Consider the following 14,702-nt stretch of genomic DNA (forward strand, 5'->3'; position numbering starts at 1 on the left):
GTTTTTTTACAGAGAGCACATGAGCAATGGCAAAATCAAACACGAAAGTGCGGATGGCAGACACAAACCCCTGGCATTTCATACTTTGATTTTCAAATCGTCTCCTCCTTGAATGGCATATATATGATCTCCATGAACATTGAAACATGTTGCCAAGACAAATGCGATGTTAGCGCCATGACAACAAAGCAAAACTGATAGTGCCACAGAACACTAACCCTGCACCCCAATTCACATACTATCCATCCTAAAAAGTTTGTCCCAAATCATAGTATATGTTGCAGTGACCATAAAGTACCTATGGTTTATGGTTTACCAGCCCTTTCAGATAATTGCTGAGTTTTTTTGGCATTGTTGCGGGCAAAATGATCTTGCACATTTTCTTAAAAAATGCGATGGTATATGCGGGATATTTATGCAATTTTTTATGCGATTTATTTATCTGGTTTATGGTGAAAATGCAGTTTAATGCAATGGTTGCGTTACCTATAATTCGTTGCGAGATGGAGGGGTTTGATGATGATGATAAAATAAAATAATACATAAAAAAGTGATGCTTTACTGAATTAATAAATTAAACTACATAGTAAGTATTACATACTGTACAGTGCTTAACATATTTATTAGACCACCACACAATGTACAGTTTGTGCCACAACTGCCCTAAACTGATGAAAAATATAGCTACTAACCAACAGCACATTGTATAATTTAATACTTAAGTTTTATGTTAGAAATTTTCTTTGGGGGGCTGCGAAGGGACGCACCTTACATGCCGAAAAGTTTGAGAGCCATGGGTTAATCCATCAGTATGTGTAAGCTGTTTAGTCACATTAGTATTTCTAATTCAAAAATATTCTTTTGTTATTCAAAAAAATAGTAAAGCATTATAATTTTTTATTCAGACACACAATTACCGTTATTTACTTGCCGTCCTTAATAGGAAAATACATTTTAATGGTTAAATATTATGCTTAATACATTTTTCGACTTCTAAGAAAAGCTGAATGTGCCGACTTAAATTTCAGTATAAAAGCACAAATTCAATTTGACATTTCTCACACCTGTTCAAAAAGGTGAAATGTTGAGAACTCTCTGGATTAAGCAATTAAAGTTAGTCCATTAAAGCACTTTTGCGATGATAGATGGTCTTTATAAATTTAACATATAGGGCCCTATCTTGCACCCAGCGCAATTGACTTTGTCAGTGACGCATGTATCATTCGTATTTTGCGCCGGCGCACAGCGGGGTTTTTCCCTCCACAGATGCACGTTAGCAAACTAGGGAATGAACTTGCGCTCCCTGGGCGGTTCAGCGCAAAAAGGAGGCGTGTTGCGGCGCAAACCATCTCTTATGCTATTTTGCAGTTTCAAAAAACAATTGCGCTACTAACCAAAAAAAACTAGTCTAAAGTCAGTGGCGCGTTGCGCGTGGTTCATTATGCTATTTTAAGGGCGCATGCTTGACCATAATGTATAGCGTGCACAACGCGCATACACTTTGCTTATCTAATCTACACAGATGCAACAGTTATTTTTGCAAATCATAAATTGTTACACTTAAAAATATTAATACACGAGATAAGGGGAATCATAGTGGTGAGCATTGTGGTGATAGTTTTTATTTATTCTCATGCAAATAACGATTAAAATATTTTCATAACTTTGTTGTGTGGCTGTATTACGTTTATTTTATGTAAATAATAGTTAAAATGTTTTCATAAGAAACCTTAATGTATATGAACTTGATTTGTAAGAGTACTTTGGGGTTGGACCTTGCTTGCGTTTCTTGGGTCCGATTTCAAAGCCCCCAAACCCTTTCAGCGGTGAGGGTGGACGCAGCGATGTCCTCTGCTGGCGTCAAGTCCTGAGGCAGATCCACCTCCCGTTACACGGCGTGCCCGATTTATGCTGGCAAGCGTGGGATTCCCCCGTACAAGGACGTCGGTCTCCTCGGCTGTGAACCGCTCCTGGCGTGCGCCTGGTAAATCCGTCATAATAATAGCAACCTGCCATGGAACTTGCGCCCTTGCGTTTAAAGGGAATGTTGGCTAGCGTTCTGATTGGTTTATTTGACGTTACGCCCAAACCACACCTATGAATAATGAACCTACTTCAGACCAACCCCTTATTGATTTGCGCCCGGCGCAAGAGTTATTTCTCACCGGCCGGGAAAATAGCAACAGCGCCCAAGATCCGCCCACAAACTCACTTGCGCGTTGCGCTTCGCACTTGCGTTTCAGATCGTTAAAATAGAGCCCATGGTCTTATACATTTGTTAAGCCCTAACATAACTTCTCCAAAACAAAAACAGTACATACGTTTAGGCCATATAGGCAAACTCTCAGCAGTTTGGATACAGTCCCAAAAAACACCAAACAATAAATAAGGAGACTGAAGATACACTAATTCACAACCTGTTTGTTAGCCTATATTTAAGGCAAGCACCACCCGGGTGCAATAATCTATAAGATCAAGCTAAGTGCTGTGTCTGTGTGGTAACCCGATCTCCAGGATCAAATAGCAGCAATTGAGATGTCAAAATGGTGGGCTAATTGTGTTCAGACTCATTAACAGAGCGAAAAAACCCAGAGTAACACGATCCAATGGGGGAAAATAGTTCAAAGAAAACCTTAAGTGTTGCCATAAAGTCAATCTCTCATTATACAAGACTGTAATTAAAGGTAGAATAATGAAAGCACAGTTAAGAAGAAAGAAACAAGCAAGACCATCAGGAGACCATAAACAATGTGTGTAAGAAAAAACAATCTGATATCAATAATATAAAAGTTTATATCAAATTTTGAAAATGGTGACCTAGTCTGTGGTATTTTTCATAAAATTAACCTACATAATGCATTGTGTGACAATATAACCTTGATATTTTTATTAAAATTTTATTTATGTAAAGTTAAAATCTATGTAAAATCAATGATTAAAATCAAACTTTAATGCGCTTGAACTCATAATTAGAGCCTTGATTTCACAGACAGGGTCTCAAAAAAAGATACCTCACATTATATAGGCCTATATAAGACATCTCACAAGCAGACAGTATATTTCTCCTATTACTTAATACATTTCCCAAGAGTCCACTTAGGAAGTCTGTAATAATACAAAAACATGTGCTAAAGCTGTAATACGATGTCATTTGTGTCACCTTGTAAATCCCAAAATTTCAGGTATTTTTTTTGTCATTGACGTAGAGAAAGCGCAGCTGTGTCTAAAGGAAAGACCAGAGGAAGAGCGTGAGCTGTCTGCTGGTGCCACTAATGCAACACAAAACTGTCTGTTTTTCCAGTTCAGGGTTTCTGTTTTAACTTAACTGCAGAGCAGATTGTGTCTTAAACTTAATGCCATCTCCATTGGAATGCTAATGGATCTGAATTTCTAAGCATCAGAATCATTTCCTCAGCTGAACCACTGCACAATCCTGCTGATTTACTTGAGTTTTTCAAGGGCACGCCAGATTTTGAGCTCCAGTGGAACAGGGCTGTGCATGGATGCTTCTTTAATTCACACAGAACAAAGAGATTTACTTTCACAGCTTTGGGATATGTTGCTGATGAATATATTAAACACTTCAGAAGAAATGTACAGAAACCTGCAGGTTCTTATCAGCGGAATTGAACAAAAACAAACTAATGACAGAACTAGAGATATGGAAGTGGCCTATAACTAAACTGTAAGAAAAATTTTTCAAAATATGTACCCCAGCTGACACTGGGGCAGAACACTTACAGATACACTGTGAAAAAAATCCATAGAAATTGCAACTGGGTTGGCGGTAAATTACCGTAGATTTAAATTTATGTTATTTACTGGCAACATTTTGTTCAAAGTTAAATGAACATTTAACATTTACAAGTCTTTGTCTTCTTTACAGAGTAAAACAAAAAAAACAGCATCAAGCAAAACGTTCTGGGAAACAAAATCTGAAGCAAAAATCAGAAAAAGGTTGATGATGATTTCTGGTTCCCAGAATGCTTTGCATGAGGCTGTTTTTATATAGTTTTATTCTGTAAAGATAAAGACTTGTTAATATTTCAAATTTATTTAACTTTGAACAAACTCTTGCCAGTAAATAAAATTAATTTAAATCCACGGTAAATTACCGGCAACCCAGCTGCAATAACACTTTAATTTCTACGAATTTTTTTTACAGTGTACACATTTGGTACCAATATGTACCTCTGAGGTATTATTATGAACTTTTTAGGTGTATATTTTGAAAGGGTACAGCCCCAGTGACAGCTAGGGTACATATGTTGACCATCTTTTCTGACAGTGAAGTGGCACCTGTACATAACGCTCTGATCAGATGAAACATGTCCATTATTTTACCCCACACTCTCAGAAAAAAATGCATGTGCATGTAAACCTATAATCACTGCTTTCAAAAACATAAAAACATTGCCTTCGAAGATAACTTGTTTTATAGTAATTCTGCATGTTGCCCTCTCTAATAAAATAATCTCAGAATTCACTGCAAGATGCATAAAAATTTTTCAATCCAGATTACATTTATGCCTTTGGCAGACGCTTTTATTCAAAGCGATTTACATTGCATGCAAGGTGAACATTTTATCAGTGCATTCCCTGGAATCGAACCCAACTGAGCTACAGGGATGTTGTAATCTAATTAATTAATAAATTATTTTATTTTATTTTATTATAGTAATAATTATATTACTAATATTGTATACATTTATTATTGTGTTCACTCTACTAAAATGCTTGGATCTACAAATTTGTGCGTGCGATCTGCATACGGATGTTTTCACGAACAAATCGTAATTCAACACAAACTTTTGTTTTCTAAATGTACGCAAAAATTCAAGAAAACCTAAAACCACTCGTACGCAATAATCACGTACGCTATAATCAAATACTAGGTTATAATTATAATCTGTATGATAATAAACATGATTATATTTATAATACTATCTGTATTATATATTATTAAACATGATCTATATTATTATTATATACATTATATTATACATTATTATAGCCAACTTCTTTTTTCAACACATATAAAAAAGATGCACGTAATGACAAATCTTCACGCTTTCTTCACTTTTTAAATCTCTAAATGAAAGCGTCTTCTTAATGCCTAATGTAAATCTCATGTAAATGTAATGAGAAGTCCAGCAACCGTCAGTCACTTGATCTCCTGTCTGTTTTATTTTATATACAGATGTTAATTAATATGTCATATTTGTTAGCGCATCCAATACTTATTTAATGTTACTCCGGTCGGTGGACAGCTCCCAATTATCCCAAATAAAAATTGCAAAGCTTTACCGATAATATATATGATCATGGATATCTTTTCGAGCTCTTTGGTTCTATGACAAACTGCTCTAAAATTGTCTCTGGACCAGCACTGTGCTGTGGAAAGCCCTTATATGGAGCTGGTTTGGGCGTGTTTTATGCAAATTACTAACCTTGTGCACGCGGCCCCTCATTGTAGAACACTCCAAATTCACTAACGTAAGAACAAGTATAAGAACAAACTCATGTGGGTACGCAGATGTTGTGAATTAGGCGGAAAGTTTTTGTCAGAAGTTCAATTGTGCATATAAATACAAAAAACACGCAATTATTAGTGAATAAGACCCAATGTTTCTTATAAAGACCACTATTTGTGTAAAATTCACTGTCTGTGTGACTGTTTGAAATCTTCTAATTATTATTAAATAGTCCACAATTTTTTAAATCCTACCTATAGCTTGAGAAAAGTATGTGACCCTGCTTATGAAAACTTGGGTAAAGTCAAGATTTACTGTTTTCTACAAAAAATACATAATGTAAAGATAATTCTGTGAAAATATAAAGGTGATGTCTTTAATATTAACGGAGTAAGGCCATGCCAAAGATTGAAATGAAAGTGAAATGGGTGATTGAAATTAAATTTTGAGGCTCCTAATCTCATAATTCACAGACTGGGTCACATATAGTTGTCTACGTAGCTTAGCAGCTCACTGAGATTTGTAACAGAGCTTCTGGGTTCCTCAGTCTGGACATTTAAAAGGAGCCTGCATTAAAAGTAAAGCCGCACTGAGGGGGTCAACCCCTGAAACCAAACACACATAAACACTCAATGCAGTAAAGTTACTGCCGAATTAAAACAATTATACCTCAGGTTCTCTCCCCCTGACCCCTGATCAGAAGAATCCACTGGAATCACTAGCAGATGTTCAAATAGGCATGCAGAAACATCCAGGCCATAACTAAGCTCATTTAGGTCATTTCATTTTCATGCAGGGCTCTCTGATGGGTGCACGGTAAGGACGGGAGATCCCAACGCTAAGCCCATCATTAAGAGTGTTTAAGGCAGATCCAGTCAGGACGAACAGCAATGACTTGTGTGACAGCTGGCATGAGAAATAATAATAATGTCCAGGTGCTTGAGAAGGTTACGATGATCAAAGTGTGTGTGTGTGTGTGTGAGAGAGAGGAAGAGGAAAAGTTGAAGCATATCTAATATGTGCATTCAGCTCTGAGCAGAGCAATCAGCAATTACGGTGAATGTTTTAGTGATGGCAAATTGCATTAGCATTTAAGAGCAGAGAGAGAGGAAAACCTATCCAGACAGAAGATTTTCCAACAAGAGTTAGATAAGATTATAGTTTTTTTTTTTTTTTATGATACATTGGTGAAGCTAATGCTTAAATAACTTCAAATAAACAGTCATGTCTCAATGTCTTTCTGTGCATCTCTAACTAAATGCTAAGGTTGTAAGTCATCAGTGGCGGCTCGTGACTGCTCATCCGAGGGGTGCATTTTCAAAATAAGTGTTCGCAGTGTCATGTGTGTTGCTTGCGTTTTCAAAATATGTGTTTGTTGCGTCATGTGAACCATGTGCATCACGTGTATTGTCAAAATAAGTGCCTGCTGCACACGCTTCAAAACCATTTATGATAAAAGAGACGCTCACGTTCACAAAATACACACAAGACACTAACTTAACACTAAACTCTGATTACGCATGACATTATGCGAGTATCTGGCAAACGCGAGCGTCTCTTTTATCATAAACCCTTTAGACGCGTCTGCAGCAGGCACTTATTTTGACAAGACACGTGATGCACACAGGATCTCTCGACGTGTAGAACACATATTTTAAAAAAAGGAACCACACACATGATGGGCTACATACAGGTTTTGACGAACTTCGCATCGAGCTCCCTTGAAAAAATAAGTCACCGGCCGCCACTGTACATGTAAGTAATATTAACAGTATGTATGTATTTTATAATTTTCTGTTTTTTCTAATGCCTCTACTATGTATTTACTATAACACTGCTTATATATGTTCAAAGACAGTGCATTCTTTTTTACTAAGCAAGGGTGTGTTAATACATTAAAAATGAAAGAATTAATAAAAAGAAGCAAAAGATCAAACAAGTACTGTATATTGTAAAACCTGCGTCTTATTACATTAAAGGTCACATTCTTTCTGATCTTATTTTTTAAACCTTAGTTAGTGTGTAATATTTCTATAATAGCATAAATAATACCTGTAAAATGATAAAGCTCAAAGTTCACTTCCAGGCAAAACAGAATTTGCCTATCAAAGCCTACAGCGAACAGCCAGTTTGGACTACAGCCCTCTATTTCCTGCTTTAATGTCGTCAGTAGAACAGTTTTTTGACTAAACTCCGCCCACAGGAATACGTCAGTCGCCAGCTAAGCTAACGGCAAGCTAAGCTGCTATCGAATCACAACACATTAAACAAACTACCCAATCAAAACTCAATACGTATTTCTGAAGGAGGGACTTCATAGAAAGAGGAAGACATCAGACTGTTTTGAGGACAGTGAAAACAGCGCTATAGAGATAAGTAAATTGTGTCAAAAATACCGTGGTTTTTTTTACACGTGAAACATGAAGACATGTTATATTGCGCACTGTAAACACAATCAAAGCTTCAAAAAGAACAGGACCTTTGACATTGAATGAAGGAATGGATGGATGGTTAAATGAACAAACAAATCAATGACAAGAAACAAAAATAATAATAATAACTCCTTAAAGAACAATAGGGTCCTCACACCCCGGTGTGCTCGGGCCCTAAAAAGACAAAACAACTATATTGTAAACTGTGTGTGCTAATACGTAAACATTGAATTAAGGAATGGAGAGATGGACAAATAAACAAACAAATAAATGAAACAAAAAAGATGAAACAAGTATAACGTAAACTGTGCGTGTAAATACATTAAAGAAAGATGGATGGATAAATGAATGGATGAAAAGATCAATGAATGAATGAAAAGAAATTAAAAGATCATCTTCACTATAAGCTGTGTGTATTAATACATAAAAAAAATTATGGATAGATGGATGAATGGATGGATGGATTAAAAGAAACAAAAAGACAAAACAATTATATTGTATTGTAAACTATGTGTGATCATACATTAACAATGAATGAAGGAATGGATGGATGAACGAATGAAGGAAAAGAAACAAAAAGACAAAACAACTACTGTAAACTGTGCTTGTTATTACATTAATAAAAAATGAATGGATTGACGAATGAATGAACGATTAATGAATAAATGGAAAGAAACAAAGACAAAACAACTGTAAACTGTGTGTTAATACGATAAAAAGGATGGATGGATGGATAGACAATATGGTAATTTTACCTTGTTTGTTTACATTCATTCATTCATTCATTCATCCATCCATTTAATAATTAAGACAAACAACTATACTGTAAAGTGTTTGTGTTAAAACATAAAAAATGAATTGATGGATGGATAAAAAAATTAAAAATAAAAGACAAACAACTATACTGTAAACTGTGTGTGTTAATATTGTACGTTATAAATGAATGAAGAAATGGATGGATTGACAAAAAGAAACAAAAAGGGAAAACAAATACAGCAAATGGTGTGTGTCTATATAGTAAAAATAAATTAAGAAAAAAATGAATTAATGAATAGATGGATCAATCGATTAATGAACAAAATGAAACGAAAACAACTACACTGTAAACTGTACAGTAACAGCTAAATGTCTGTTAGTGTAATGCAATAATGTTAAAAATGTCTCATGTTTATATAAAGCTTGTATATTTTTCAAACAAACATTTCCAACTAAATCCATAAAAGAAAAAACATCCTTTAGTCATAAAAGAATTTTAGGAAACAATATAAAGTAATATTATATGATTATGTTTTTCCCCTTCCCTTTGAACTGGATTGCTCATTTCATCTTTGCTTAAGTGGTGCAAAATGGAAGATTTGTTTAACAGACACAAAGAAAAGAATGAAATAAAATAAAAATCACAGAGTTAAAAGAAAAAGGAAAAAACCTGGACCATAAGCAATTCAAATGAGACCGTATGGACTCTCTCTCTCTTTCCCTCTGTCTGTCTCTCACCACAAACCACAGGCTGTTCAAGGCAACTTAGAAATCTCTTACATCTGGAAGAGTCATAATTCATGGGATTTCTCTTGACAGCCATGACAGGCATAGGGGCAGCCAGAAACAACTGTCTCCTATGTTGTGCTATTTGCACAGAGGCAGGAGAGGAGGAGTAGGCAGAGGCGCACATCCTTCTCTTGCAGATGCTAACAGCGGAAGCTCTTTTATTCTTTGCCAGTTACTCCATGAATAGGCCTTAAATATTATATAGACAGTAGCTATTGCTTCCAAACAGAAATACAGAACCGTCTGCTAAGCTACAAAGCACATGAGGGTCCATTGTTCTAGCGCAGGGGTCACAACACGCTCTCTGTCCGGTTATTCGTCTTTAGGATTTCTCACACGTTGGACGGAGATTAATGATTGGAGCTGCACCCCGCCATGCATGAATATGATATCATCTTTGGCCGGGGATTGAGTTTTTTTGGTGGAGGTGAGATTTATACTGAGATCAGGTTGTGTTCGCTTGTAAATGTGCAGGCGGGGAATGGATAGGGAATTACTGAACCTTACAGCATTCGCTGGCGGTAAAGTCTGAAGTAGATCAGAACAGGATTGTCGACATCTTTGTGACTGGAAAGTAAATAAACTAGGTTGCATCTTAAAGGGACAGCTCATTAATTTGGTCTATATTGCTATATGTTATGATGGCACATCTAAATGTGACAAGTTGTTTGATGTGGTACTGAAAAAGTTAGACAAACATGACCACAGAAAGAAAGAAGTGCACTTTAATAAATGCTGGGTTCTTTAAACCATGGTTAAGTAAAATTTGGACAAACCCAACAGTTGGTTTAAATTAACCTAGAACTGTCTATATTTGAGCCAAGAATGGCTTAAGTTCACCTAGCATTATGATTAAAACAACCCAGCATAGATTTTTTTTAACGTCACCTAATAAAGCAAAAAGCCTCAAGAAGCAGTGGGTTACCAGTGCATTTTATAACAGCTCGCAGAGTGCCTAAAACCCCCTTAGCTGTTATAGAATGCACTGTAATCCCACTGCTTTGCGGGGCTTATTGCTTTTATAAAATGGTTACTTCATATGCATAGCAGGATTTCATAAAATAAAACGGAAATAAGTTGTAAATATATTAGTACAAATATTACTCTTCCGCCAAACAAAGTAGTTCTTCAGAATCAAGTGTGGCTGATACAGAGCGTAGTTCCCAACCAACACGCAGCAAAGACACAATGAAAATATGATTTAAGACTGTGGTGTTTATTTTTATAAATCAACATTCATCTAATTTATACGTATCTCTTTAAATGCAAATAAGTTGCAGCCTCCCTCACCGTTTACTGGTATCTATACCAAAAACTTACATAATTTTTAATAAGGCCTTACATGATTGTTCATAATGAATTATTTAAAGAAGATTTTAAATTGAAATAATGACCTAACTGTGGTCTTTGGATACTTGTGGGTGGGGCCTGCGCAAAGTGATGTCATTTTGCACAGAAAACACCCACAGCTTGTCTAATGAGACTGTTGAGGCTTAAGACTGATTTAAAACAAAGAAGTCAGATGATTTTTTATCATTGTTGGGTGGTTGTGTACACACACAGGCGACACAATTGTTCAAACAACATATAAAAGTGAATTTCTTTTATTAGGTGACCTTTAAACTCAAAGGTTGGGTTTGTCCACATTCAATCCAACAATAAGTAGAAAACAACCCAGCATTTATAGAGAAAAGTAGACACTTTAGTTTTCATCTATGAAATAGTATCTGGATTTTTGCAGGTTGCAACTTGCCTCAAACAGGCATTTAAAGACATTTTTGAATAAAGACTTAAATATTGGTTTGTTCATATTACATAGAGACTACATACTGTGCATACGGTTTAAAAAAGCCTTGCCATTAAAAGCATCACCCATTGTTGTTGCATGGAAATTCTGTTGGACATTCATCCATTTTCAGTGAAAGAAAGAAAATCATACAGCTTTGGAATAACATTATTTAAGTCCATTGACAGAATGCTCATTTTTAAAGGAAGTAATGTAAATACCATTCCTCTCCTCACACTTCAACTTTCTGAATCTTGACAGGTACAAGTATAGGCACAAGTTAAAAGTATATTTAGAATTATGTTTTTCATAATTCAGAAGTTCTCAGATCAATGAGAAAAGCACAATTTCAGCTGGCTGTATTCTGAAAAATATATATTCCTCAGAGACATACATGCCTTGATCTGGATTGTGTATCAAGCAAAGTGTTGTTTTACAAATCACCTAAAATGAGAGCAAGCTATGGATGCCAACAGCTGATATTATAGAATAATAACCTTTATCTGAAAAACAGATCCAGGCACCACAGCTAAAGATACAAAGGGTTGCAGAATTTCGAAATTTGTCTGTTCTTCATCTTCTATGACATAAACATTGCCGTTTTGAAAATGTTATGCTTTTAAGCAGGGGTGGGTTGTTTGTTTTTCTCACTATGGTTTTGTGAGGCACTATGGTAAAACAGAATGGCAGCATTTTTCACTTTTTTGCCAAACTTTTAGAATGTAAAAATGAACAATGATGTCATAATTATACTGTTTGTGTTGAAACTATGGGTTAGTAGTCAGAAAGTTACATAAGTTGTCACTGGTACAGTACCCCTTTAAAAGGTAATATGTACCATTTTGGTACAGATATGTACCTTTAAGGTACCAGTGTGCACGTTTGAGGTACCAAAATGCACCTTTTATGTACAAAAGTGTATTTTTTTAAAAGGTACCATCCCAGTGACAACTTTGTACCTTCTGTGTATACTATTTAGCGAACAAATCTGTAGAAATTCACGCACCTTCTAATGACTTTTATACCAGTGGAAGATTTACTATTGGAAATATAAGTTGCATATATTTTGTGTATAAAATTTTTTACAAACATAATTCCAATGTGATGTTATGCTTTTTTGATGGTGCATGTAAATGCCTACGATATAAAAGAAATAAAAAATGCAACAGAGGTATTCAAAAATACTTCAAGATAAAAATGAGATTTCAGCTTACAGCAATCCCCATATTGCACTCAGATTGCCTCAAAACTAATTGTACAACAAAATACACAATATATTTAAATCTACATTTCTCATTAAATCCCTAGAAAAAAATGAAAAACATTAGTTAACCCAAAAATGAAACTTATGTCATCATTTACTCACTTTTATGTTGTTACCAACCTGTATAAATTTCTTTGTTCTGATGAACACAGAGAATGACAGAAATGATGAAATGATGACCGACGAAAGGAAAGTACATGGGTGGAGAAAGGGGCATGGGATCGGCAAAGGACCTCGAGCCGGGATTCGAACTCGGGTCGCCGGAAGTGCATCTGCACCATATGTCCGAGCACTGTCCACTACACCATCGGCTCTGACTAAACTATCCTTTTAACTGAGCTATACTATCTATATTAATTGTATTAATTTTATATTTTACTCAATGTTAAAAATGTCCTCATTCTCTAGTCTCATTTCTGTCTATTTTATATTTCTTAAGAAATACCTAACTGTTACAGGGACACACACATACACATACTGTACATCTTCTGCCCATTTGCTTATCAATTGGATATTTGACCAGATCACAATCTTCTACATCCCACTTTAGCAGCATCAAATGCTTTTACATTTTTTTGCAAAAAAAAAAAGACTACAGTATATAAACTATGTGTGCATGTGTTCCCATCAGTTTCTATAAGTCTCTGCTTTGCTGTACTGTAGGGAACTGCAGGCAAATTCGTGAAGACACATCTATCTCCACATCAAACGTGAAGCCAAATAAGTATGATGGCAAATTGACAAACACGCTCCCCCGGAATGCTACCTATTGACTTCTGTTTTAGAATACAAAAGAGAGCAAGCTGTAAAAATACGATCACGCTTTTAAGATATATGACAGATACAAAAACGTGATGCTGTGTTTTGCAGAAAGATGACATTATGTTTGCCAACAATAAAAAAAATCTTTCACAAAGGAAGAAAAGTGAATAAAAAGAACAAAACGGAAAGCCTGTGATCATTGTGTTTTTTGACGTCGCTGAAGTGTTTTTTGTCTGACATATGAAAAAGTAAACGAATATGTATTCAACACGCACACAGGCGAAAGCAAAAGCCAAAGAAAATTGTAAAAACTAATGCTGTAGCGTTGTTTTCGATATATGTATCTGCTTTAATTTCGCATCAGATACTGGATGTAGACGATGATGGGTTGGGGCTACGGCGTCTGCTGCTCATTTGTATGTTTAATGTGGAGCATATCTCATCCTCGGATACACCGCCTGTGTCATGCTTAAAACAGCTGCAGGCTAGCAAGTCAAATGAAAGAGGGAAAAGGTATTTCCTCTTCAGAGATGCACAGCTACTGTCTCTCTCTCTCTCTCTCTCTCTCTCTCTCTCTCTCTCTCTCTCTCTGTCTGAGCTGGTTTCTCTCGCTCTCGAGTTTAATGTGTTGGCTCCCATCACACAAATGCGCTGTGTATGCCATAACTCTGCCTGGGCCTCTGGATCTCGCTCCCCACGCCAGGAAATTAGCTGTGGCATTTCCAAGAAAAATTCCTTCTAATAAAACGACCCAAGTAAATAAATAAACAAATCAGTGAAATATTTATGCAGCATGCTACGTTTAAAAAACGTGCCAGCCGGGTCGGACTTGATCCACGGTTATTTGCCTTATCGGGAATATCTGGACCGATCTCCTGAGGATGTTAACCCAAATATCCAAGCTGCTTCGTTGCCAAGCTGCTTCAATATGTGATATATGTAGTGTATGTACATTTTATTTCTGAGCAACGAAATGAGACGCAAGGACCGGTGTAAATGAAATTAACACTGCAAATCATGCTGTTAGCAAACACTTTTGACAAGCACACACCCAGGCAGACCAAATCGGCACATGGTCGGTGACGGTAGTTTGAGCTGCGTGAATGCAAACAGCTACAGGCCCTGCCAATGGGTAAAAACTTAAGTTGTGATTGTGTTTAAACTAAAGATGAAAGTGTGATTGAGTGTGATGGTGCAGCAATAACACAGTGTAACCCAGTGGGAACACAAACACACACACACAAACCGCTACTGGCATGAAGTAACAAAAAATCACATAAATGAAAATAGCTTATTCGGCATAAACATCTCTATTCACATTGCCATATGCAGCAACTATTCTGAGCCATCAAATTGATATGCATTAAAATAAGGCAGAGTGCTTCTCTGCCCATTGCCATATTATTTGCTGAATTATTTTGATTATGCAGCGCGTCTGG

The 14,702-nt window shown here is 36.0% G+C and overlaps 1 protein-coding gene across 1 annotated transcript in view; it reads right to left on the reverse strand.

Moving 5' to 3' along the window:
- Window positions 1–2,332: 2,332 nt before the first annotated feature.
- Window positions 2,333–14,702, reverse strand: part of pign (phosphatidylinositol glycan anchor biosynthesis, class N) — a 277,518-nt gene continuing 265,148 nt past the window's right edge. The window contains exon 30 of the transcript XR_012335666.1: window positions 2,333–2,343. The gene's annotated coding sequence lies outside the window, so the exon portion shown is untranslated. The remainder of the gene's footprint in view (window positions 2,344–14,702) is intronic.

This window comes from Paramisgurnus dabryanus, chromosome 22 (genome assembly GCF_030506205.2).
Source record: "Paramisgurnus dabryanus chromosome 22, PD_genome_1.1, whole genome shotgun sequence".
Classification (NCBI taxonomy): Eukaryota; Metazoa; Chordata; class Actinopteri; order Cypriniformes; family Cobitidae; genus Paramisgurnus; species Paramisgurnus dabryanus.